The sequence below is a fragment of the Macrobrachium rosenbergii genome, chromosome 21, assembly GCF_040412425.1.
Source record: "Macrobrachium rosenbergii isolate ZJJX-2024 chromosome 21, ASM4041242v1, whole genome shotgun sequence".
Classification (NCBI taxonomy): domain Eukaryota; kingdom Metazoa; phylum Arthropoda; class Malacostraca; order Decapoda; family Palaemonidae; genus Macrobrachium; species Macrobrachium rosenbergii.
In genome coordinates, this window is record NC_089761.1 from 27480644 (window position 1) to 27504157 (window position 23514).

Here is a 23514-nt window from a genome sequence, read left to right on the forward strand (position 1 = left end):
TTTTATCTCGAACTGAGATAAGAGAGAGAGAGAGAGAGAGAGAGAGAGAGAGAGAGAGAGAGAGAGAGAGAGAAATATCCCTCGTTATCCTTGATGCAAAAATCCGGTTCCTCGCGGAACCGACCCCAAGTCAAGCTGATAAAAATGAGTGGGGGCTCTTCCTCTTAAAAAGAAATTGAGCGGCCCTTTAGCATAATGATATCACCTGCCAAGTACAAGGCATCCGGACTGCCAGGTACGTGTTGGGAGATCCTACACACACACACAGGACCCGGCGGAGAGGGGGATTCCGAGATCCTTCACTCCCCGGGAGCCGATCGTTTCGGGAAGGAGGCTTCGTGTAGTTGGCGTGTTAGGAATCGTTACCCAGTCAGCAAGTTCTCGATGCTGGCGATAAACGGCCCTTTAGGATTGCCTACGAGTGGCCGTCGGCAGTCGGCTTATCTCTCTCTCTCTCTCTCTCTCTCTCTCTCTCTCTCTCTCTCTCTCTCTCTATTTTACTGTGATAGTTTTTTCCTCGTTGAACTTTCGATTTTTTTTATATTGGAAGTCCTTTCTCCCTAAATTTTTCAGTGTTTCGTAATGGGAGTTATTCTCTCTCTCTCTCTCTCTCTCTCTCTCTCTCTCTCTCTCTATTTTCCTGTGATAGTTTTTCGCTGTGAACTTTCGATTTTTTTATATTTGAAGTCCTTTTTTTCTAACTTTTTCACTGTTTCGTAATGGGAATTATTCTCTCTCTCTCTCTCTCTCTCTCTCTCATTCGATTTTCCTGTGGTATTTTTTCTCTCCCTCAGAAATTCGATTTTTTTTATTGGAAGTCCTTTCTCCCTAAATTTTCAATGTTTTGTAATGGGAGTTCTCTCTCTCTCTCCTCTCTCTCTCTCTCTCTCTCTCTCTCTCTCTCTCTTTCTCTTTTTCTCTCCATCATTTTTTTTTTTCTCCATCAGAAATTCGATTTTTGATACTCACAGTCCTTTCACCCTAAATTTTTCAGTGTTTCGCAATGGGAGTTATCTCTCTCTCTCTCTCTCTCTCTCTCTCTCTCTCTCTCTCTCTCTCTCTCTCTCTCTCTCTCTCTATTTTTCTGCAATAAAAGTTTTTCTCTCCCTCAGATATTCGATTTTTATAATGAAAATCCTCCTTCCAAAATTTTTCAGTGTTTCGTAATGGGAGTTATTCTCTCTCTCTCTCTCTCTCTCTCTCTCTCTCTCTCTCTCTCTCTCTCTCTCTTTCTGCAATAGAATTTTTTTCTCTCCCTCAGATATTCGATTTTTTATAATGAAAATCCTCCCTTCCAAAATTTTTCAGTGTTTCGTAATGGGAGTTATTCTCTCTCTCTCTCTCTCTCTCTCTCTCTCTCTCTCTCTCTCTCTCTCTCTCTCAACTTTGCTGTAATAGGAGTTTTTTTTTCTCTTTCAGAACTTTCGAATTGTACAATTGAAGTCCTTTCTCCATAAATTTTTAATGTTTCATGTGGTCTCTCTCTCTCTCTCTCTCTCTCTCTCTCTCTCTCTCTCTCTCTCTCTCTCTCTCTCTCGATTTTTCTGTGATGGGAGTTTTTCCTCTCTCTCAGAACTTTCGATTTTTTTGATAATGGCAGTACTCTCTATTTAAACTTTCTGGTGTTTCTTACTGGGAATTATTCTCTCTCTCTCTCTCTCTCTCTCTCTCTCTCTCTCTCTCTCTCTTTGCCTGTGATAGGAGTTTTTTCTCTCTCGCAGAGCTTTCTATCTTTTTTTTATAATGGCTGTCCTTTCTCCTAAAATTTTTCAGTGCCTTCTAATGGGAGTCTCTCTCTCTCTCTCTCTCTCTCTCTCTCTCTCTCTCTCTCTCTCTCTCTCTCTCTCTTGGGTTTTGTATAGTGTGGTTTAATTTTTTTTCTCTCCCTCAGCTCTCAATTTTTATAGTGGAAATCTCTCTCTCTCTCTCTCTCTCTCTCTCTCTCTCTCTCTCTCTCTCTCTCTCTCTCTTTATATATATATATATATATATATATATATATATATATATATATATAACCTCATGGAGAGTCTCTACTTTGGTTATTATATACATTTCATTATTTACTCCAATATTTATAAAAAGATAAAAAAGAGAAGAAAAAGAAGACGCAGAAAAAGAAGATTTTGTCGTTCCCTTCCATTCTCTACTGAGTATCATTGTTTCCATCAAGTATTCGGCCTCCTCCTCATCACAATCATCATTATCATCTCCTCCATCACTTCATTATTATCATTATCATTATCGCCCTTCTGCATGGACAGTCACATCATCACCATCGCTTCCTTCATGTCATCATCATCACCATCCTCCTTCTTCACTTCATCATCATTATCATCACATTAATCGTCATTAGCCCTTTAGCATACTAATGATGTGATTTCCGTTAACCATTTCATCACAACATGACATTTGAAGATCCTGTTAAGTCTGGAGAACACCTTACGAAGACTGAAGGGAGAAAATTAAAATAACAGATATTTAGTCGCCATTAAAGAGATTGCTATGCACCAGTACGCGTGCGTGCTTGCGCGCGTGTGCAAGCAGCGTAAGGAAATCACTGTTAGGCTTTAATCAGATATTCTGAGCAAAGCTATTATTGCAATCATCTTTAGAGGCATCATGACCTGGTGGTTGGTTTCCAGTCTTGTAAGATCGTTTTATATTTTTATTCTTTATTTATTTATTTACTTATCATTTATTTTTTTATTTTTTAAAAATCTGTAAAAGTCTAATGTGACAAACTAAGTCTTTGGGGCAGTAGAGTTTATGTATATGAAAACAGAAAAGCAGAGATGATGATGATAATAGATAAAGAGACATAAATTTATCCAGTAGCTAGATAGAGGAACATATCCATATCACAATGGCTGAGGAGGGATGGTGTCCATGGAATCTTTTTTTATTATTAGTATTAACTGTAGCCAGTTTGATTCGATGTAGATATTTATTACAAAGCCTTTTTATTATTATTATTATTATTATTATTATTGTGTGTGTATTATTATTATTGTCTTATGGCATAAGGCAAGATATTATCTATTTACAAATTAAGCCTCACAGAATAAAACACCTTATGAAAAATAAGAAGAAGAAAATTTAGATAAAGAACAAGGAAGAATAAAAGGACTTCGTTAGAACGAACAAAAACAAAACAGTCTAAGAAAGAAAAGGAGAAGGAGGGGTGATTTGCAATGCAAATCGACTTTAACAAAACAAAAAAGCAAAAACGAGAACGATAAAGATTCTGTTTATACAGAATCCAGCATTATATCCGCGCCATACGGGCAAAATTACTAAGCACACTTGGACTCATTAAGAAAAAAGCAACGCCTAGATACGAATCGTGATAATTCCCTCGAGCCCTCGGGGCTAATTTCGCATCAAAGGTTATTTGCTAATTAATGGGCAGTTAACGGCGTGTCATATTTCCGTGCAAGGACAAAAGAATTATTAAATGAGGCGCATTTACATTAGTGAAGGAACTAATTACTCGGGATGGCGAGGAATTAAGAAAGAATTTATGCGTCCTGGCATGCTCGCATGCATGCGTGGGGCTGGTAAAGATACTAACGCATTCGGCGCACTGCCGCTGACGTCGGCTTGCTGCGGAGGTTGTAATTAGTCTACTTATTGTTGCCTCTGTTAGCTGCACCCTCGGGTTGTTCATGCTGTTGTTTTTGTTGTTGCTGGTGTTGTTGTTGTTGTTGCTGTTATCGGCTGGGGAAGAAGGCCGGGCACTGCGGGCAGTCAGTCCGCTGGCGGCTCACGGATGCGCAGGATGAGGCGTTGGTCGCTGGAGCATCTTGTTTTTGTTGTCGTTATTGGCCGGCGTGGAAGGCGGTCTGCTGGCACGGATGCCGTGTTGAAGGCGGTGGTCTCTGGAGCATCATTAGTCAGTTAGCGAGCCTTCGTCTCCTTACTAATATACGTCGTTAGTTGCTGTCCGTGGGTAACTGCTGAGCAATTTCTTTGCTAAGATAGATATGGACGATTCATTGTAGCTGCCTGTAATCCTGCGAAGCTCTGTTGTGGTTGAGAGAAGCAGGTGGAGGTGAATGGGGCAGGGAGGAGGTTGAGGGGATTAATGAAGAAGGCTTGTGGGGTTTAGTAGAAGGGTGAAGTTTGGGCTTAAAGTTTGAGGTTTGAAGGTTGAGGAGATTGAGTTGGAAATTTGAGAGGGGTTTCTGGAGAAGGTGATGCTTAGTTTAAAGATGGGGTTTGAAGGCTGAGGTCACTTAGGCGGAGGGTTGATGGGGTTTAGGAGGAAGATGATGCTAGGCTTCAAGTTGGAGGTTTAAAGGTTGAGGAGATTGAGGTGGAGGGTTGGCGGGTTTTAAGAGAAAGGTGACGCTGGGGCTTAAAGATGGAGGTCTGAAGATTGAGGGTACTGAGGTGGAGTGTTGGTGAATTTAGGAGGAAGGTGATGCTAGGCATAAATTTGGAGTTTTGAAGATTGAGAGGGTTGAGGTGGAAGGTTGAAAGGGGCTTGTGAGGAAAGTGAAGTTGGGCTTCAAGTTGGAGGTATGAAGGGTTGAGGGGACTGAGGTCGTTGGGCGGGTTTTAAGACTGAAGAAAATGATGCTAGACTTACAGATGGTTTGAAGGTTGAGGCAATTAAGGTGGAAAGTGTAATGCTGACCCTTAATATGGAGGTTTGAGGGTTGAGCGGATTGATGAAAAAGGTGATGCTAGACTTAACAGATGGAGGTTTGAAGGTTGAGGCAATTAAGGTGGAAAGTGTAATGCTGAGCCTTAAGATGGAGGCTTGAGGGTTGAGAGGATTGAGGTAAAAGGTGGTGCTGAGGTTCAGGAAAAGGGGTTCGACAGAGTTGAAGGAAAGGACAATCAAAAACGGGAAGACAGCGAACCGTAGGTCGGGAATAAGTTTCTGGAAACCAGCAAGGTTTGGGGTTATAATACCGGGGTTAGGAACTTGCGGTTGTGTGCGAGGGGTTGTGGGGTGGTTGGAGGGGGTTTGGGAGGTTGAAGCCTGGAGCTTCAAACTCTTGCAGTTGGGTACAGATGCCAGGCAGATTAGTTTTAATGAGTGTTTTGGTCCATTACACTTGTTGGAGCATTAATATTGGAGCGGTGTGGTGCCTTGTTAGTGGTCAACGTAATGATGATCGTTTTAGGGGATTCCGTCATCTCTTCTTATTCGTAAAGCTATTACAGTTCCTCCCTCATTTATCATGTGATTCTTATATCTGCATTGAATGTGAGTGCGTTAGGAAGGTTTTCTTAAGAGGATCATTATTCAGAAATGTGAATGCCTTTAGAGTTGGCAGCTGTTTAATATTCATTTGTTTGCTTTCTAGAAAACAATTGCGTTCAATGATTCTTTTGTACACTATATATAAATATTAATTTCATAATATACGTACAAAATCGTAAGTATATATATATATATGTGTATATATATATATATATATATATATATATATATTTATATATATAATATATATATATATATAATATATATATATATATATATATATATATATATATATATATATAGTATATATATATATATATATATATATATATATATATATATATATAAAACTTAATATAATGTTATGAAAAGCATCCAACTGTCAACTATTTCCAGTGCTACAGAACTGATAATGATGCATAAAATGTCTAAATAAAATCGATAATAAATTGTAGAAAATGAACAATTAGTTGAAATGCCTGAGCTGAAATAAGGCATTACTATTATTATTATTATTATTATTATTATTATTATTATTATTATTATTATTATTATTATTAGTGCAATAAACATCAACTATATAATTATACGAATTTACAGTTTTCGTCATCAACTCTAATGCCAAGAACTCCAGCCATTTATTCATGAAAACATTGGAGAACAGAAAAATGAGAGAAATAAAAAAAAAGTTTTAGCTAATAACTTCTAATCACATTCAAAAGGTGAAAATATCAATCAGGTCAAGAACTTCAATAAATATAGCAAATGTGTCAGAGAATGAACAATATTGGAACCGGGAAATATATATAATATACAAATTGTTTACAAGTCAACAAAGATTAACCTTTTCTTTTATAATGAAGAGCTTTAAAATACATAAAATCACGCAGATATTCCGGACAGGCAAACAGAAATCTTTGACTGATGCAAAGTGAAAGCTTTCGATAAATACAGGATCTTGAAAATATAACGGAACCTAGACGAATAGAATCAGGATTCTCAACATTTAGAAAATCGTGTCAACAATGCATAAGACTCCGGGAACACACTTAAACATAATTCTAATATGAAAGAGTGAAAATGTAAAAAAAAAAAAGGGAAAGAAATCCCAAAGTGATCAGTGAATTTCAAGCCGAAATCCGACAGCATTAAAGTCATGGCACGTGTGGATAAGATCAGACGTGTAACACAGAGAGAGAAAAATAAAGAAATGCGAGAGACAGCCAGCCGAGAAATGATGGCAGGGCTAAAAGTCAAGTACAACCCTGTTATGGGTTGTTGAAGGTTTCCCCGTAATTTGCAGTCACGGAATTTCCATTTGAGTTTATTATGGAGAATGAGGCGTTTCATTGTTCCATTGTTATCGGTAAGAGTTTCGGCGATTGTAGACGTGACAACAGATTTATGGGGGAAAACGTTTCTTTTTTTTTCTTCTTCATCGCGGGGCTGCAAAGTGGCGCCATGTGCAATCATCTTCATACGAAACGGCGAATTGAACAAACACGTCTGGTACTCGTTTCGTGGTCCAAACAGATGTCTTGATTTATGTCGTTTCTTGGGCATATATGAGCGGTTTAAGCATCAATTATGGCGGTAATGTAAGCCGGCATTAGAGCCTCGTTCTGAATGCCAAATGAACGTTCGTTTTGATGCTGTGTTTTTGTTGCATAGAAGTGGTTAATTGAACGAGCCGTCGCTCTAAATGTGTTTGATATATAGATCAGATTCCACCGCTAAAATGCGCGTTTAACCTAATCTTGTTCTAGATTGTTCCGAGTTTTTATCCCGGTGAGATTTTAATTTCACTTTTTATTTGCATTTAACGAGTCCAGCTGATTTGCAATCTAAATTACTTATTTTTTTTAGTTAACGAGTCAAGTTGATTTGCAATGCTAACGTGAGAATGGCATTAAGAATTGAGTTGCTTTTAAGCATCGCTGAAGATTTTAAAGGGTCCTGTAGGCCTTGGAAGCTTGGTGAAATGCAGTTGTGAGGCCCAAGTATGAGATTAAATGAGTGATTGATCTTTTTTTCTGTTGCCTGCAATTCATTTTGTATGCTTACTTTGCTTTTTGCTATTGCCATTATTATTCATCTTACCAGGTTATACTTCCCACCTCATAAGGTATATTATTATTATTATTATTATTATTATTATTATTATTATTATTATTATTGCCTATCTGTCATTGTTCTACCCCCCTCCTACCTTATCAACTACTGCGTAAAAGTATATTATTATTATTATTATTATTATTATTATTATTATTATTATTATTATTGCCTATCTGGCATGGTTTTACTTCCTACTTCATCAACTACAACTTCAAAAAACATACATTATTATTATTATTATTATTATTATTATTATTATTATTATTATTATTATTATTATTATTATTATTATTATTATGAGTAGGAGTCTATGATCACCCTATTCGACTGGGTGGTTTATTTAAATGAGTTCCGGGTTGCATCCTGCCTCCTTAGGAGTCTATCACTTTACTACATGTGCGCTGTTTCTAGTAGCACACTTTTCTGCATGAGTCCTGGGCTACTTCGGCATCTAGTTTATCCAGATTCACTCCAGGATCTTGGGATCGTGCGTAGTGATCCGATGATTGTAAAATTTACAATTTCCACTGGCATATTCCATATCCTTCTTATTTCGATTTTCAGATCTTGATACTTAACAATTTTTTTTCTCTTTCTTTCTCATCTACTTCCTTTTTCATCAGCAACAACTTCAAAAAATCTTCTTCTTCTTCCTCTTCTTTGAACGTGGTTTTTCCCATTTTTTTGTATGGGGTAAGCACGATGCCTTCTTTTGAAGGACTTTGATTTGGCCCTTGGGGTAGACCGTAGTCTCGATCGGCTGCCCTGCCTGACATCGCTTAGATCCCGGTAGCATATGTATATGTTTCGTAACCAAATCACCAGCTCACTTTCTCATTGTTATTATTATTATTATTATTATTATTATTATTATTATTATTATTATTATTAGTATGATATTTTTTCTTACCTGGCAGCCCATCAAACAGTGCTCTGAACTATTACCGAATCGTAAATGAGGGTATATAGTCTTCACAGATAAAGAACCATTTGAATAACGCATTTAGATACATGTGCATACGAAACTAGCGACCTCGAGAGTGCTAATTACGGCACTAATATTATACAGCAGCAACAATCTCGCTTCGGATGACTAATAGGTTAGTTGTGCAAATGACTGAAGCATTTGTTTACATTGGTCAGCAGTTCCAGGGTTACAAATGAATATGTGTACGTCGGTTTAAAGATAAAAGCATCATTTGCATACATGCAGACGCGTGCATCTGTAACGTGAGACATATACAGTTTGGTCTGAGAAATTATATCATACAATTTTTTTTAAACATTTGATTAAAGAATTTATTATTAGATAACATACTTTTCAGTCTCTCTCTCTCTCTCTCTCTCTCTCTCTCTCTTCGAATACACATTACCAGCCCTAATTGTATACATACGAACTTATATATATATATATATATATATATATATATATATATATATGTGTGTGTGTATATATACACATATGTATACATATATATTATATATATAATATAATGTATATATATATATATATATATATATATATATATATATATATATATATATATATATATACAGTATATTTATGTATGCTTACGTAAGACATAAGGAGAAATATAAATACATATTTCTAATAATTAGTCTTAGTTACAGTTCCAATAGGGCAGGTCATGAAAAATTCAGGCCATTAAAAAGAAAGAAAATCTGGAAGGCTATGTCTCTGGTGCTATATTATTAAGGACCTTGGAGGGAGACAAGCAGCATAACTCTATTATTGACAAAATAGTAATTGCTTCGTCTGCCTTCAGGAACATGGTTGCCTCAGTTGAGGGTACCAATGCCCTTGCTTTGGATGGACGCCTCAGGCGTAATTCTGCTGCTCAAGGAAATTCTTTTAGCAGATGACATGACTGCACAAGTTACGCTGCTATATTAAACTAAAATATTAATTTTTTTTATTTATTTGTTTATTTATTTATTCAGTTGCTTATATCATATTTCATCGTTTTTTTTATGTTTATGGCCAAACAGTTCACCATATTTGTGATGAACTTTGTTGTTTTGCTAAAATAAATAGAGAACATCTTAAAAATACTAGCACCAGCTTTCAGGAATGTAAATGTGAAATCGTAGGCAAATCCTTTGGTAAGAGCTTCATTATAGTTGTGAGTGTGTATATGCGTTTTATAGTCTGTCCATAATTTATTGTAATGTGTGCATTCTTCTTCGTGACTAGCTATAAAGAAACAAGAAGACTTTAATAAAAGTAAGTTACTCTTTCGAGTAAATGGTCTTCCATTTAACGTTATTTAAATGATATTGAGAATAAAGCTGGAAATCAGATTGATGAGATTTTATCTGTAGATGAATATGGTGAGATTTTATCTTGAAATTAATTTCTATAATTAAATATGGCAAGATTTTTTCTTGAAATAAGTTTCTATTAATAGATATGGCGAGATCTTATCTTGAAAGAAATTTCTATATATTGATATGGCGAGGTCTCATCTTGAAATAAATTTCCATAAATAGACATGGTAAGATTTTATCCTGAAATAAATTTCTATAAATAGGCATGGCGAGATTTTATCTTGAAATAAATTCCTTGACTGTCGACTGTGAAGTTTGATTTTATTCATAAATAAATAAGCAATGAATACTATAAAAACCTTGTGCGTTTTGCACAGACTCAAGTATATAATTCAAATACCCCATTTTTGTTTTCTTTAAAGATTTATCAAAGATAATTCTAGCATTCCAATTCTGATTTCTTCAAGATATACCACAGACAATTCTGATATTCCAATTTTGTTTTCTTTGAGATATATCACAGATGATTCTAGCATTCCAATTTTGTTTTCTTCAAGATATTTCAAAAAAAAAATTCTAACATTCCAGTTTTGTTTTCTTTGAAGATTTATCAAAGAAAATTCTAATATTCCAATTTTGTTTTCTTTGAAGATATATCAAAGAAAATTCTAGTATTCAAATTCTGTTTTCTTTAAGATGCATCACAGATAATTGTAGTATCATTTTTGTTTTCTTTGAAGATATATCACAGATCCTACGCAAAGGGCGAAAATTCTTTCCAAGGCGAGCGTAACAACCAACAATAATAGTGAGCATATGCTGAGCTTACATCATCGTAGGAGAAGAGGGGGGGTTGGTCGAGGGTGGTTTGGGGAAGGGTGGGGGTGGCGGGGAGTGGAGGGGGTTGGGGGAAATCACCAAGGAGTGCAGCAGCATGTGAGCCCCGCTTCGCTTTTATTAGGCACTTAGGTTTGATTATCATCTTAATGCAAACAAAAAGCGAGGCAATAATTCATCCATGCGGAGAACGGCTACGAGGGAAGAAAACTATAAAAAAAAAGAGAAAAATGATAATGAGTTAAATGCTAAAATGGGGTTATGTTGATTAATGGCAACAACTGCCTGACTGCGAGACCCCACAGAGTTCTGAGTCATTGATTTAAGGCGGTGGGGTTGTGGGGTTGACGTGGGAGGTTTATTTTATTTTTTTTTTTATAGTATTAGGCGATAAAATAATGCATGGAATATAATACATAAGTATGTTGCATGCACTGGTGTGGTAATTAATCTTAAGATGTCAAATTGTTAGTTAAATGTGGTTGGAATGTGTGACTATTTTTTCTTTTTATTTATTTATTCATGCTAATAAAACATAATTTAATATTCATGGATTGCTTTGTATAATTGTGTATAGTTTATTTATTTTAGATGACAGTTAATATCCGCATATGATATCACTGTAACCAATAGCGGGCGTTGAGCATGAGCGTCCGCCAATCACAACTGGCTTCAGTGATATCGCCTGTGGATATTTACAGTCAGCTCAAAAAAACAAAAAAATCTTCTTCCTCCCATTTGTGACAGTAACAAACGACTTGTTTTCCTAAATCAGTAATTATCGCTGATAAAATTTATGAGAGGATTATGAGAAGCCTAATGAATTAATGTTATGCGATTCCGTAGATGTCTGACGATTTTTGCCCGTTTGTAAGTTACTTCTTCATTAGAAATGAATGCATGTACATTTTCTAATTTTCGACAGACACACCGTTCTTCTGTCGAAGGAGCTAAACTGGTCTTTCTTTAAAGATGGAGGACACATATGAAGTAAGCAATTTCAATAAATTTGTCGAATCCGATGCTTGCAAGGTGTTGGCGCCACAAAATTTATTCTAGATGTTGTAAACAGAATGTTGAAGTCCAGTGCATTAGGCAGTAAATCCAAATAGAGCCAAGTGTTGTTGTTTGAATAATAAAAATGAATAAACTTCTCTCTTGCTTTCGTGCATCTTTGTAGTTTTAAAGATATTTGATCGTAGTTGTCATCTTAGTGATTCTCTTAATTGTCCTTCATCACCTTTTTAATTAAACCTTCCTTGTCGTCTTTTGTCAGCAGAATTTCATATTTTCCCATTTCTCGAACTCCCTCTTTTTACATCTTGAATAGATTTCTTTTATTATTCTTTAATAGTTAGCTACTAACGTCACGTAAATTTTCCCCAATTTCATATAAAGATTTTTCCTCTTCATTCTCTTCCAAATCTCACCTCCGACCTTTTTCCAGATGCCTTTCCTCTTTCTTTTCTTCTCTTCTTTATTCCTTTTAACAGTTTCTTGTACATTCTTTATCCTCTAACTTCGCTTAAAACTCTTCTTCTTTTTATTGTGAAATTTCCTTTTAAATCCTTCTGTATTTATTAGCTTTTCTGGGGGTGTTTTACATTTTATAATCTTTCTGACGTACTCCTTTTGTTTACAAAAAATCTTTCTTTTTATTGTTACATTTTCTTTCCATTCCTTGAGATTTTATGTACTTTTCTTATTTTAATTCCTTTTTTTTTTATCTTGTTTTGTTTACAAAAAATCTTTCTTTTTATTGATACATTTTCTTTCCATTCATTGAGATTTTATATACTTTTCTTATTTTAATTCGTTTTTTAAATCTTGTTTTGTTTACAAAAAATCTTTCTTTTTATTGTTACACTTTCTTTCCATTCCTTGAGATTTTATATACTTTTCTTATTTTAATTCCTTTATTTTTTTTATTTTGTTTTGTTTACAAAAAATCTTTAATTTTATTGTTATATTTTCAGTAGTTCCTTGAGATTTTATATACTTTTTTGTTTTAATTCCTTAATTTTTTTTAAATCTCGTTTTGTTTGCAAAATATCTTTCTTTTTATTGTCGCAGTATCTTTCCATTCCTTGAGATTTTATATACTTTTCTTATTTCAATGCCTTTATTTTTATTTTTTTTTAAATCTTGTTAATCAAATCCCTTCTCGGCTTCATCTCTCCCTTTAATGCTACACCGAGTCTGCAACTGAAACTGACTCCATTATTAAGGAAATCGTTAATGAGATGTGCTGATGAGTTTTCTGCCTTTCTTAATGTGTATTTGCTGGTAATGGCAATTTCTTCATTGGGAAAACGTTGCATGCTGTCATTCTCAAGGCTGGGGAGTCCATCCACCAAAATACCCTTTCTTTAGAAAAGTTACGTTTCTGTTTCCCCCAAAACATAATGAGATGACTTTCTGCGTCAGCCTGGTAATAAATAAGGAGACGTACGGGCCAGCAAACAAACCGAGCCATAAAAGTAACATCATTTACGAAAGTGATCAAGCGCAAATGAGCGATCTTGTCGAAGTGTGATTATATACCTCTACAAATTTATACTTGCTTTTTGCTTTGTTAAAGGAAATGAACCTAGTTGCCAAATAGAACAAATATCTAACTTAGTAGTATGAGTTCATATTCAGAAATATTTAACAGAACGTGAGAGAAAAATACCACTTCTTTTAGACGAGAAAAGCAAGAGAACCCACTCGAACCATACATTGCCAGTTATTCCTTTACAACGGCTCCCCGCTGATTGCATAAAAAGGAGTGAATTTTCTATGAGCTGATTCTAGAGCAAATTTTACCCAGCGCTATAAACTTAATATAAACATCATACTCCAAACACATGGCCTTTGATACTTCGTATATGGCTTTGCCTTCATCTTGGCTATCTAAATTATGTCGGCATGGAGGCAATATCATTCCTTCCCCCCCTCCCCCTCGCCAATCCCCTCCCTACAACCCCCAGCCTCCAACCCCCTTCGCCTCATATGGTAATAAAGGGGGCGTCCAAGGCAGGAGTATAAATCTCATTTTATAAACTGAATGAGAAAGCTTATCATGTGCGTGTTTCTCTCTCTCTCTCTCTCTCTCTCTCTCTCTCTCTCTCTCTCTCTCTCTCTCTCTTATATATCCTCACGTATGGTATATAAGATGACCAGATTATATTTTCATTTCAACGAATTTTTGACATTTCGAGATTTTGTTTTTGTTTTTGTTTAAACCCTTCTATATATTAAACAATTGTTAATGTTTTATTTAGCAATTTCCTGCTTTGGGATGTTAAAGAATGAATAGTAGAAAATGAAATTCATTATAATTTTTCACTTGGAATAAAATCAACGTTGATAACATAGTTTGCTTTTTAACTTAAACTAATAGAAAATGAACACGTGCCTTGCGCATTTATATGTACATAGGCTTTCCTGAAAACAATATACAAAAAGACATGGCTTCAGATACACACATGTAAATGTAGAATCCCACACTTTGAATTAACTCCCTACCATAATGAATAATATAAAGCTGGTGCATATGTTAAAATGAATGTGCATTATGTGAAGTTCATTGTTAAGAAACATAGAAAATTTACTTTTATTGCTTCTAACAAGCAAAGTAAAAAGTCATTAGTGAGTTATTAAAACCATAAGTAGGCAAATCCTCATCACTAAAAGTTATAAAGAATCCCAATGCTCATCATTACTAAGTTATAAGAATATATATATATATATATATATATATATATATATATATATATATATATATATATATATATATATATATATGCATATATATATATATACATATATATACAGATATATATAAATATAATTATATATATAATGTATATATAATATATATAAATATATATATATATATATATATATATATATATATATATATATATATATATATATTATAGTATATCTTAGTTTTACCAGACCACTGAGCTGATTAACAGCTCTTAGAGAGGCTTTCTGGGCCCGAAGGATTAGACTTATTTTACGGCCGCCAAACCAATTGGTTACTTAGCAACGGACCTACAGCTTATTGTGGGAAATAAATTTAACTCACCACGGGACCGGAACCCCGGTCCAGGGCATTAGCACTCCGGGCACAAAGGTCACATTGCCCTGGACTCACTGAAAGATCGAAAGATCGCCCGGTCAACTGTGAGTTAGAAATTTATATATATATATATATATATATATATATATATATATATATATATATATATATATATATATATATATATATATATATATATATATATATATATTTATTATATATACTGAATAAAGTAAATAATGATAAACACTACTTCATAAATTCCTGCAGCTCCTTTATCCGGAATTAATAAGGGAATTTACTATCGAGATAACAGACATTTAGCGTTGTTTTTACACGGCCGGCGATTGCCCTAATATGGTGGGCCGGCTATGATATACTGTCGACTGGAGCCGTTATCGGCAAATTTATGAGCCGTTCTGAGGCCAGGTTACGGCCTCTTTATTCATCTATAGGTTGCCTTTAAGGCCAATTTATCCTTTATTGTTAATGGAGTTTATTTTCATTACGCTTCTACTTTTGCTTCCAAAGGGGGGACGTGGATAATGGGGGGCACAGGGCCGTGGATAACTGGTTGACATAGACCTTGATAACTGGGGGGGCATAGGGCAGTGGATAACCGGGGTGATAGGGGCCCGTTGATAACTGGGGGCAGAGGGCCGTGGATAACTGGGATATGGATAATCATGGGGATAGGGCCTGATAATGTGGGTATAGGCTGTGGATAATGTAGCAGAAATATGGATACTGGGGGGGCATAGGGCCATGGATAACTGGGGGTACAGGCCGTGGATGACTGGTGGCATAGGGCCGTGGATAATGGGGGCATAGGGCATGATAACTGGGGCATAGGCCATGTATAAGCCAGGGGCCTAGGCCTTGATAACAGAGGGGGGGCATAGGGCCGTGGATACTGGGGGGAATATTTACACCTTTCCCCCCAACCTCCTCCTTACCCTACCCCTACCAATCCCTTCCCCAGACAAAGGGGCCTATATATACACACTACACTATCTGCCCCCCTCCCTCTCTTAGCCCCCCTCCCCTCTCTCTTGGGGCCCCCTTCCCTGACCTAGACAACCTCCACCCGAGTCTTCCCATTTAATTGGGGCCGAAAAAGTCGTGATCTATATTAGTGGAAAACTTCCATATAATCAATAGGCAATTTTATTTGAATGACCTTAGCATATAACGATGGATAATTACTCCAATATCCGTAAATCACGAGGAAGTTTATGGCTTCCCCATGGTATTAGCCGAGGGCCTCCGAAGACCGCGGCTGGGCTTTCTCACCGGGGGAATATGGGCCTTGAGGCGCCTCGCCCGAAGGCTCCGTTTCGGCCCGAAGTCTTTGTCCTTCATGGCAAGACGTAACGTTTTAATACTTTTTCATTTATGGGATCTTTTTTTTTTTCTCTCTCTCCTCCTCCTCCTCCTCCTCCTCCTCCACCTCCACCTCCTACTTCCGCCTCGTTATTAGTATATAAAGCGTGATTTATTTTCATGGATGTTTATAATTTCATCTTCCCTAATCGAACTGATAGGATTATCAAGGCGCGGGAATATAAGGAGCGCAGCTTCTCAGAGCTCAGCAATATCAATGAATCTCGAGAATGGCGTATCTCCTTCTTAATAATAGTTTTAAATGGCCTCATAATCTTTTTCCTTTCCTTTCCTTCGCTTTTTTACGCCCCTCTTGTGCTTGCGAGGCGATTCCGGCCTTCGGGAACTCCGGCGCAAGGGCGACATTCGCGTCCCCTCCGCGCGGACCTCGCGAACAAAATTCATATTGCATATGCATAGAAAGCCTTAATGCATTTGGTAAACACTTAACTGAAGAGCCTTTGCCGTAATACCACGATGATAATGCAGCGAAGCATTTTCTTTAATATGCACTTGTATTGTGTATATTACTCTTAAAAAGAGATTTATCGCCGCGGAATTGACAATAATTCTGGCATCATGAAATTCATGGGCGTTGTTCGTTTCGGTTCTCGCGATCCCCAATCATCGTCTTCGGCTTCGTTTTGTTTTTCGCGTCGCCAGTCGTAAGCGTCAATTTGGCGGGTGATACGTTCTTTTAACATTTAGTTCACTACTGCATTTTTTCCTATAAATAAGAGAGTTTGGTGTTCGTAATTGTATTCTCGGATACCTGAAGTGGTTCAGAATTTTTACAAATTTTAGTTTTGGTGTCGATAATAGCTGTCCATATCTTATTTTCTTAACGTCACCAATATATTTTTATTACCTTCTTAACTCTAGGTCTCTGGTAGCTGGTGATTCTTTTGTATAGTGAGGTTGAAGAATAATACCTCGTGTAACGAAGTTAATGTTGATAATGGTACGATGGTGATGTTGATAGCAGTCTACTTATATTATTTTCAATGTATAATAATTAAAACAAGTAAAAAATGCGCCAGAGTTTCTTCGAGCAATCGAGTTTTCTGTATAGCGTATAAATCAAGGCCACTGAAAATAGATCTGTCTTTCGGTGGTCTTGCATATCGCAGGCATGAGCTGCGGCCCATGAAACTTAACCACGGCCCGGTGGTGGCCTGACTATGTCGTTACCAGACGCATGATTATGGCTAACTTTAATCTTAATAAAATAAAACCATTGAGTTTCCAGAAGGCCTGCATGTTTGATGTTTGATGCTGGAGGATGGGTGATCGACATACCAATTTGCAGCCCCTCTAGCCTCAGTAGTTTTTAAGATATGAGGGCGGACAGAAAAAGTGCAGACGGACAGACAAAGCTGCACAATAGTTTTCTTTTCACAAAACTAAATTAAAGGCGAAATAATGATAATTATCATTTGTCAACCATACCACATACACTGTCAACAAGCCTAACTTGCTTATCATGAACATTTTTCAAAAAAAAACTTTTTTCTACCATGCTTTTACCATTTTGTCCGTTGCTAATAACAACAATATTGTTTTCGTTAATGCCCTTAGTTTATACATTGCACTGTTGTGAAATTTTAGTTTTCTGTAAAAGAAAGCTATTGAGATGGCTTTGTCTGTCCGTCTGCAATTTTTCTGTCCTCACATTTTCTGTCCGCCCTCAGATCTTAAAAACTACCGAGGCTATAATTATAGAAGGCTGCAAATTGGCATGTTGATCATCCACCCTCCAATCATCAAACAGACCAAATTGCAGCCCTCTATCCTCAGTAGTCTTTATTCTATTTAAGGCTAAAGTTACCCATAATCTTGTTTCTGGCAATAGGATAGGCCACCACTGTGCTGTGATTAAAGTTTCATGGGCCGCGGCTCATACAGCATTGTACCAAGACCACCGAAAGATAGATCTATTTTCGGCGGCCTTGATTATACGCTGTAGCGGCTGTACAGAAAACCCGATTGCACCGAAGAAGCCGGCGCTTCTGTCTGTCACATTGCTGAGGACTCATCATCCGATCTCTTTCCCATTTCTTGTACATTTCTTAGGACTGTGCTTTTGCACCTGAATTTTTCTTCTCTCTTTTTCTTCTCTCTTTTCTACTGTTCTTACATTTGCCCGTGATTTGTGTAGTTTCTTCATTCATCTAGCCGTCTCCTGTTCAGTGTATTCAGACTTGCAAGGCTTTTTTAAAACCTAAAGCGTTTTTTAAGAAATTAGTAAGTGGAAATCCATCCACGTCAGGTTCTAAACTAGTATTCAAAATTTGAAGAAAATGTAACTCAGTCTCTAATCCAAACTTTCATCCAGATTTTGAGAGTTCACGTTCCTTCGACTACTTACCTTCACAAAATCACATGCTTGAAATTGTTAAATATGCATTCAACTAGTAAAAAATGCTCCGAAGTTTCTTTGGCGCAATCGAGTTTTCTGTACAGTGCATAGTCATGGACACCGAAGATCCATTTCGTGGTCTCTTGCATAATGCTGTATGAACTGCGCCCATGAAACTCAGCCGGTTGTGGTGGCTTGTGTTGTTAAAAGGTTGCCAGGCTAACGATTATGGCTAACTTTAACCTTGAATAAAATCAAAACTACTGAGGCTAGAGGGCTGCAATTTGGTATGGTGATAATTGGAGGGTGGATGATCAACTTACTATTTTGCAGACCTCTAGCGCCAATAGTTTTTTAAGATCTACGGATAGACAAAACCGGCACAATTGTCTTCTTTTCAGAAAACTAAAAACGTAGGTGTTACTCTTCGACGAAAGACTTTTCTGCATTCTTTTCCAGTTAATGAAAATTTATAGGGGCCGTATCCCTCCATGTTGATAAAATATTAGTCAGTTTAATATTGGGTGACTTCTCCCTTTTACTCTTATATTCATGATGATGCTTCTTCCTTTGTTTCTTAACAGTATGCCTGAATCACTGACAGCTTAGTAGTTCAACGACCCACTTCTTGCCACTTTAAGACATCGTTGCTGTTAGCCAAAAGCCGTCCTTATTGTCTCTTTCCTAAAGGCACTAGTATCACCCATAATATAAGGAGCTACAAGTGAGCGTTTCTCTTTTTACAGTTGTATAAATTATTGATTAATTTTGTAAGTTATCTGTTTATTTGGAGGGAAACTACGATCCTGACGTTACGCCAAGATTTAACATGATCTCAGTTCAAGAGTTGCTGTCCAATACAAATTCCTTTCCTTTGGTAGGTAGATCTATTGCTTCTTTTCGATTAGGTCCTAATATTTTTTCTATCTTCTCTAAATCAGGCATAGGTAACACTACGTTACTGAACTGTCCTCTGTATTTTCCTTTACAATAATAGAAAAGTATTATATATATATGTTATGTATATGTATTTATAGGCGTATATATTTATATATATAACTGAAAATTAAGACAGTTGGTAAATATAAACCAGAGACAGAACTGAATAAGAATTCATCGAGGGACAATAACAGAAATCCAGGTCGCATTTGGAAACGACTGGAGAGAGAGAGAGAGAGAGAGAGAGAGAGAGAGAGAGAGAGAGAGAGAGAATTCAAGTCGCCTATCGGGATAATGTAGAGGTCCCAAAAATGGAGCTGTATATATTCGCAGCGTAGCTGATCTACAATTCTAAAGGACTTATTAACATTTAGAGACTGGCGGCCTTTTGCCATTCTTGGGGGGACGCGATACGAGATGGACGCCGTGTCCCGTGTTTATTGATGTAGTCGTCACTTCTCTCCTTAATGTATTCTTGTTTTATTATATCAATATACATCACTTTGCTCAGCTGCTGGGGACGTGTAGGTGAATGCGAATGGCGGGTAAAGCCGAGGCTCTCTCGGGGAATGTTTTGGGGTGAAATCGAGTCTCTCGAGAAATGCTGGGTGAAACTTGGGCTCTATAGCGGGTGAAGCCTTGTTGTTCCTAGGGGGCTGTTTGGGTGAAGCCTAGATTCTATAGCTGTATGTTGGATGAAACCTTATTGTTCTTAGGGGGTTGTTTGAGTGAAACCTAGATTCTAGAGTTGTATGTGCAACGTAATTGTTGTTTCGGTGAATCTAATTGTTGTTTGGGGGCTGTTTTGGGTGAAAGCTTATTTTTGTTTAGGGCTGTCTGGGTGAAACCTTATTGTTGTTTTGGGGCTGTTTGGGTGAAACCTTATTATTGTTTGGGGGCTGTTTGGGTCAAACCTTATTTGTTGTAAGGGGGCTGTTTGGGTGAAACATTATTGTTGTCAAAGGTTTTAGTAAAACCTTAGGAGTTGTTTGGGTGAATCTCATTGTTGTTTGGGTGAACTTACGTTGTTTGGGGCTGTTTAAGCCAACCTTATTGTTGTATGGGGGCTGTTTGGGTGAAACATTATTGTTGTCTGGGGGCTGTTTGGGCGAAACCGTATTGTTCTTTGGTGATTATTTTGGTTATAACTTATTATTGTTCGGGGGCTGTTTGGGTGAAACGTTATTGTTCTTTGCGGGCTATTAGGGTCAAAACTCGTTGTTGTTTGGGGGATGTTCGGGTGAAACCTAGTTGCTGTTTTGGGGGTTGTCTGGGTGAAACCTTTTTGTTGTTTGAGGGTTGTTTGGGTGAAACCTTATTGTTTTTTGAAGGCCGTTTGGGTCAAACCTTATTGTTGTTTTGGCTTGTTTGGGTCAAAACTCGTTGTTGCTTAGGGTCATTTGAGTGAAAACATGTTGTTTGGGGGGAAATGGGTAACACCTTGTTGTTGTTTGAGGACTGTTTAGGTCAAACATTATTGTTGCTTAGCGGCTGTTTGGATCAAACCTTATTGTTGCTTGGGGGATGTTTGGGTCAAAACTCATTGTTGCTTTGGGGCTGTTTGAGCGGAACTTTATTGTTGCTTGGAGGCTGTTTGGGTGAAACCTTAATATTGTTTGGAGGCTGTTGGGGTGACATCTCATTGTTGTTTTGGGGCTGTTTGGGTCAAACCTTTTTGATGTTTGAATGTTGTTTGGATCAAACCTTATTGTTGTTTGAGGGCTAGTAGGGTCAAAACTCATTGTTGTTTTGGGTCTGTTTGGGTGAAACCTAGTTGCTGTTTGGAGGCTGTTTGGGTGACACCTCATTGTTGTTTTGGGGCTGTTTGGGTGAAACCTAGTTGCTGTTTGGGTCAAAACTTTTTGTTGTTTGAGGGCTGTTTGGGTCAACCCTCATTGTTGTTTTGGGGGTGTTTGGGTCAACCTTATTGTTGTGTGGAGGCTATTTGGGTGACACCTCATTGTTGTTTTGGGGATTTTGGGTGAAACCAAGACCTCCCGAAATATTGGGTGAAGCCTAGACTCCATAGCTATATGTTGGGTTAAACCTTATTATTTCCCTGGGAATGCTGGCTGAAACCTACGTGTTAATTGGGTAAATTAGGCTAGACCAGGCATCCCTTAGATATTTATTATAGCAATTCAAGGTGTATATGCACTTATTTATAAACTTACATGTGCTTGTATCTATGTATAGTGGTATACATAACTGGTATCGTGTATGTATATTAGTTGTTTATATATGTGGTACCCCGTTTCCTTCATCGTTTCTTTCCCCAATAATTTCATTACAAACTTTCAGGAAAGTCCTACTAAACTCTCTCTCTTCTCCCCTACTGGAGTATATCTCTTCTTTATATTCAGGAAAGTTAGAAAAAATGTAAACCATAAATAAATCAATATCTTGAAAAGTAAATAAAATACGTGGACAATAAGAGATGGTTATTTCAGTCAAAGAAAACAAGGAAAAATATTCACCTAACAGTAAAAAAAAGTAAAAAAAAATATTCATCTCTTGATAACAGGAACAGTAAAGAAGGAACTTGTCCCTTCGATGCAAAAAGTAAAAGTAAAACAAATTTTTCTCGCTTCACAGAGAAAGAAGTGAAGAATCATTTGTCACATCACAATGATAAAAGAGAAGTATAATTTATCACTTCACAGTATGACATTAAAAGAAAACTTCGTTATATCACAATAAAAAAAAAAAACAACAGAAATTAAAATTCATCACTTCACATCAAAGAAAAGAGAAGTTCTTTCTTTTGCAACAATAAAAAAAAAAACACACACACACACAAAAGAAAAATTCGTCATTTCACAAAGAGAAATTGCAGTAAAATCTTTTTATTGAGCAACAATGTAGCATCCACACATGAGGAATTCACATCACGTATCGGGGGATTGCCTCTAGTTTTGCATAATGGCCTCAAAGTTGCAAAAGGCAAATGCATAAATGCTTCTCCGTCCAATTTAAGCCAAATAAAACGCAGATGCATGTTTGTAAACACGCTGTAGAGCATATGATAGTGAAGATTATTTTATTTCTCTCTCTCTCTCTGTCTATCTCTGTCTATATATATATTACATATTACATACACACACACACACATATATATATATATATATATATATATATATATATATATATATATATATATATATATATATATATATATATATATATATGTGTGTGTGTGTGTGTGTATGTATATCTAGTTTAAAAGAAATTGGTTGACCTAAACAACCATTGCTTCTCAGATTGAATGATTTCTGTCTGTATGTCTCTCGCTCACTAACAGAAGCGATTATTCGCCCCTCTCTCTCTCTCTCTCTCTCTCTCTCTCAAGCATTGAAAGTGAGTAGTTGTATATCTTTATATCTTTATCTCTCTCAAACTACCTAAGGTGAATTTATATTCCTCTCTCTCTCTCTCTCTCTCTCTCTCTCTCAAGTACCGAAAGTGAGCAGTTGTATATCTTCATATCTTTATCTCTCTCAAACTACCTGGGGTGAAAATATATTCCCCTCTCTCTATCTCTGTCTGCCTGTCTTTGTCTGTCTGTCTCTCTATCTCTCTCTCTCTCTCTCTCTCTCTCTGACAAACTCACTGGGCGTTGTATACTCTCTAACATTTTTGTTTTCTTCATCTCATTAATGTTAACAAGGCGTCCCGACTTGTCTGCGGTGTTTCCTCGCCAGCCAATGTGAGCTTTTAATGTTCTCTCGTGTTTTCTGCTGAGGTACATGATCATGTGAGGTCCGAAATGATGGTGTTTATCACTCTGGCACCTAGACGCTCGGCACATTTGGTAAATATTTTATACTTGAATTTCGTCATTGTTTTGGGACGTTTTCAACTTTCTTGAATAGGTCATGGCTAAATTCTCTTTTTTTTTTTTATTATTGGGTAAGTAATGTCTGAATATATGAATGAATGGGAAATAAGACGGAAAAGTCAAGATTTCCAGCGAATCCCATGTCAGGCTGAAATTATTATCACTAATAGTGTTATTATTTACATAAATGCAATTGTCTTTTCCTACAGAACAGAAATGCATTTATTTCGTACTGACATTTTTGTTTTTTAAACATGAAGATGACAGATTTTTGCTGTTGTTGATTTTAACAAAGGAAATAAGAAACATAAAAAAACTCTCTCTATATATATATATATATATATATATATATATATGTATATATATGTATATATATATATGTATATATATATATGTATGTATGTATGTATTGTACATATATATGTATATATATATATGTATATATATGTATGTATGTATGTATG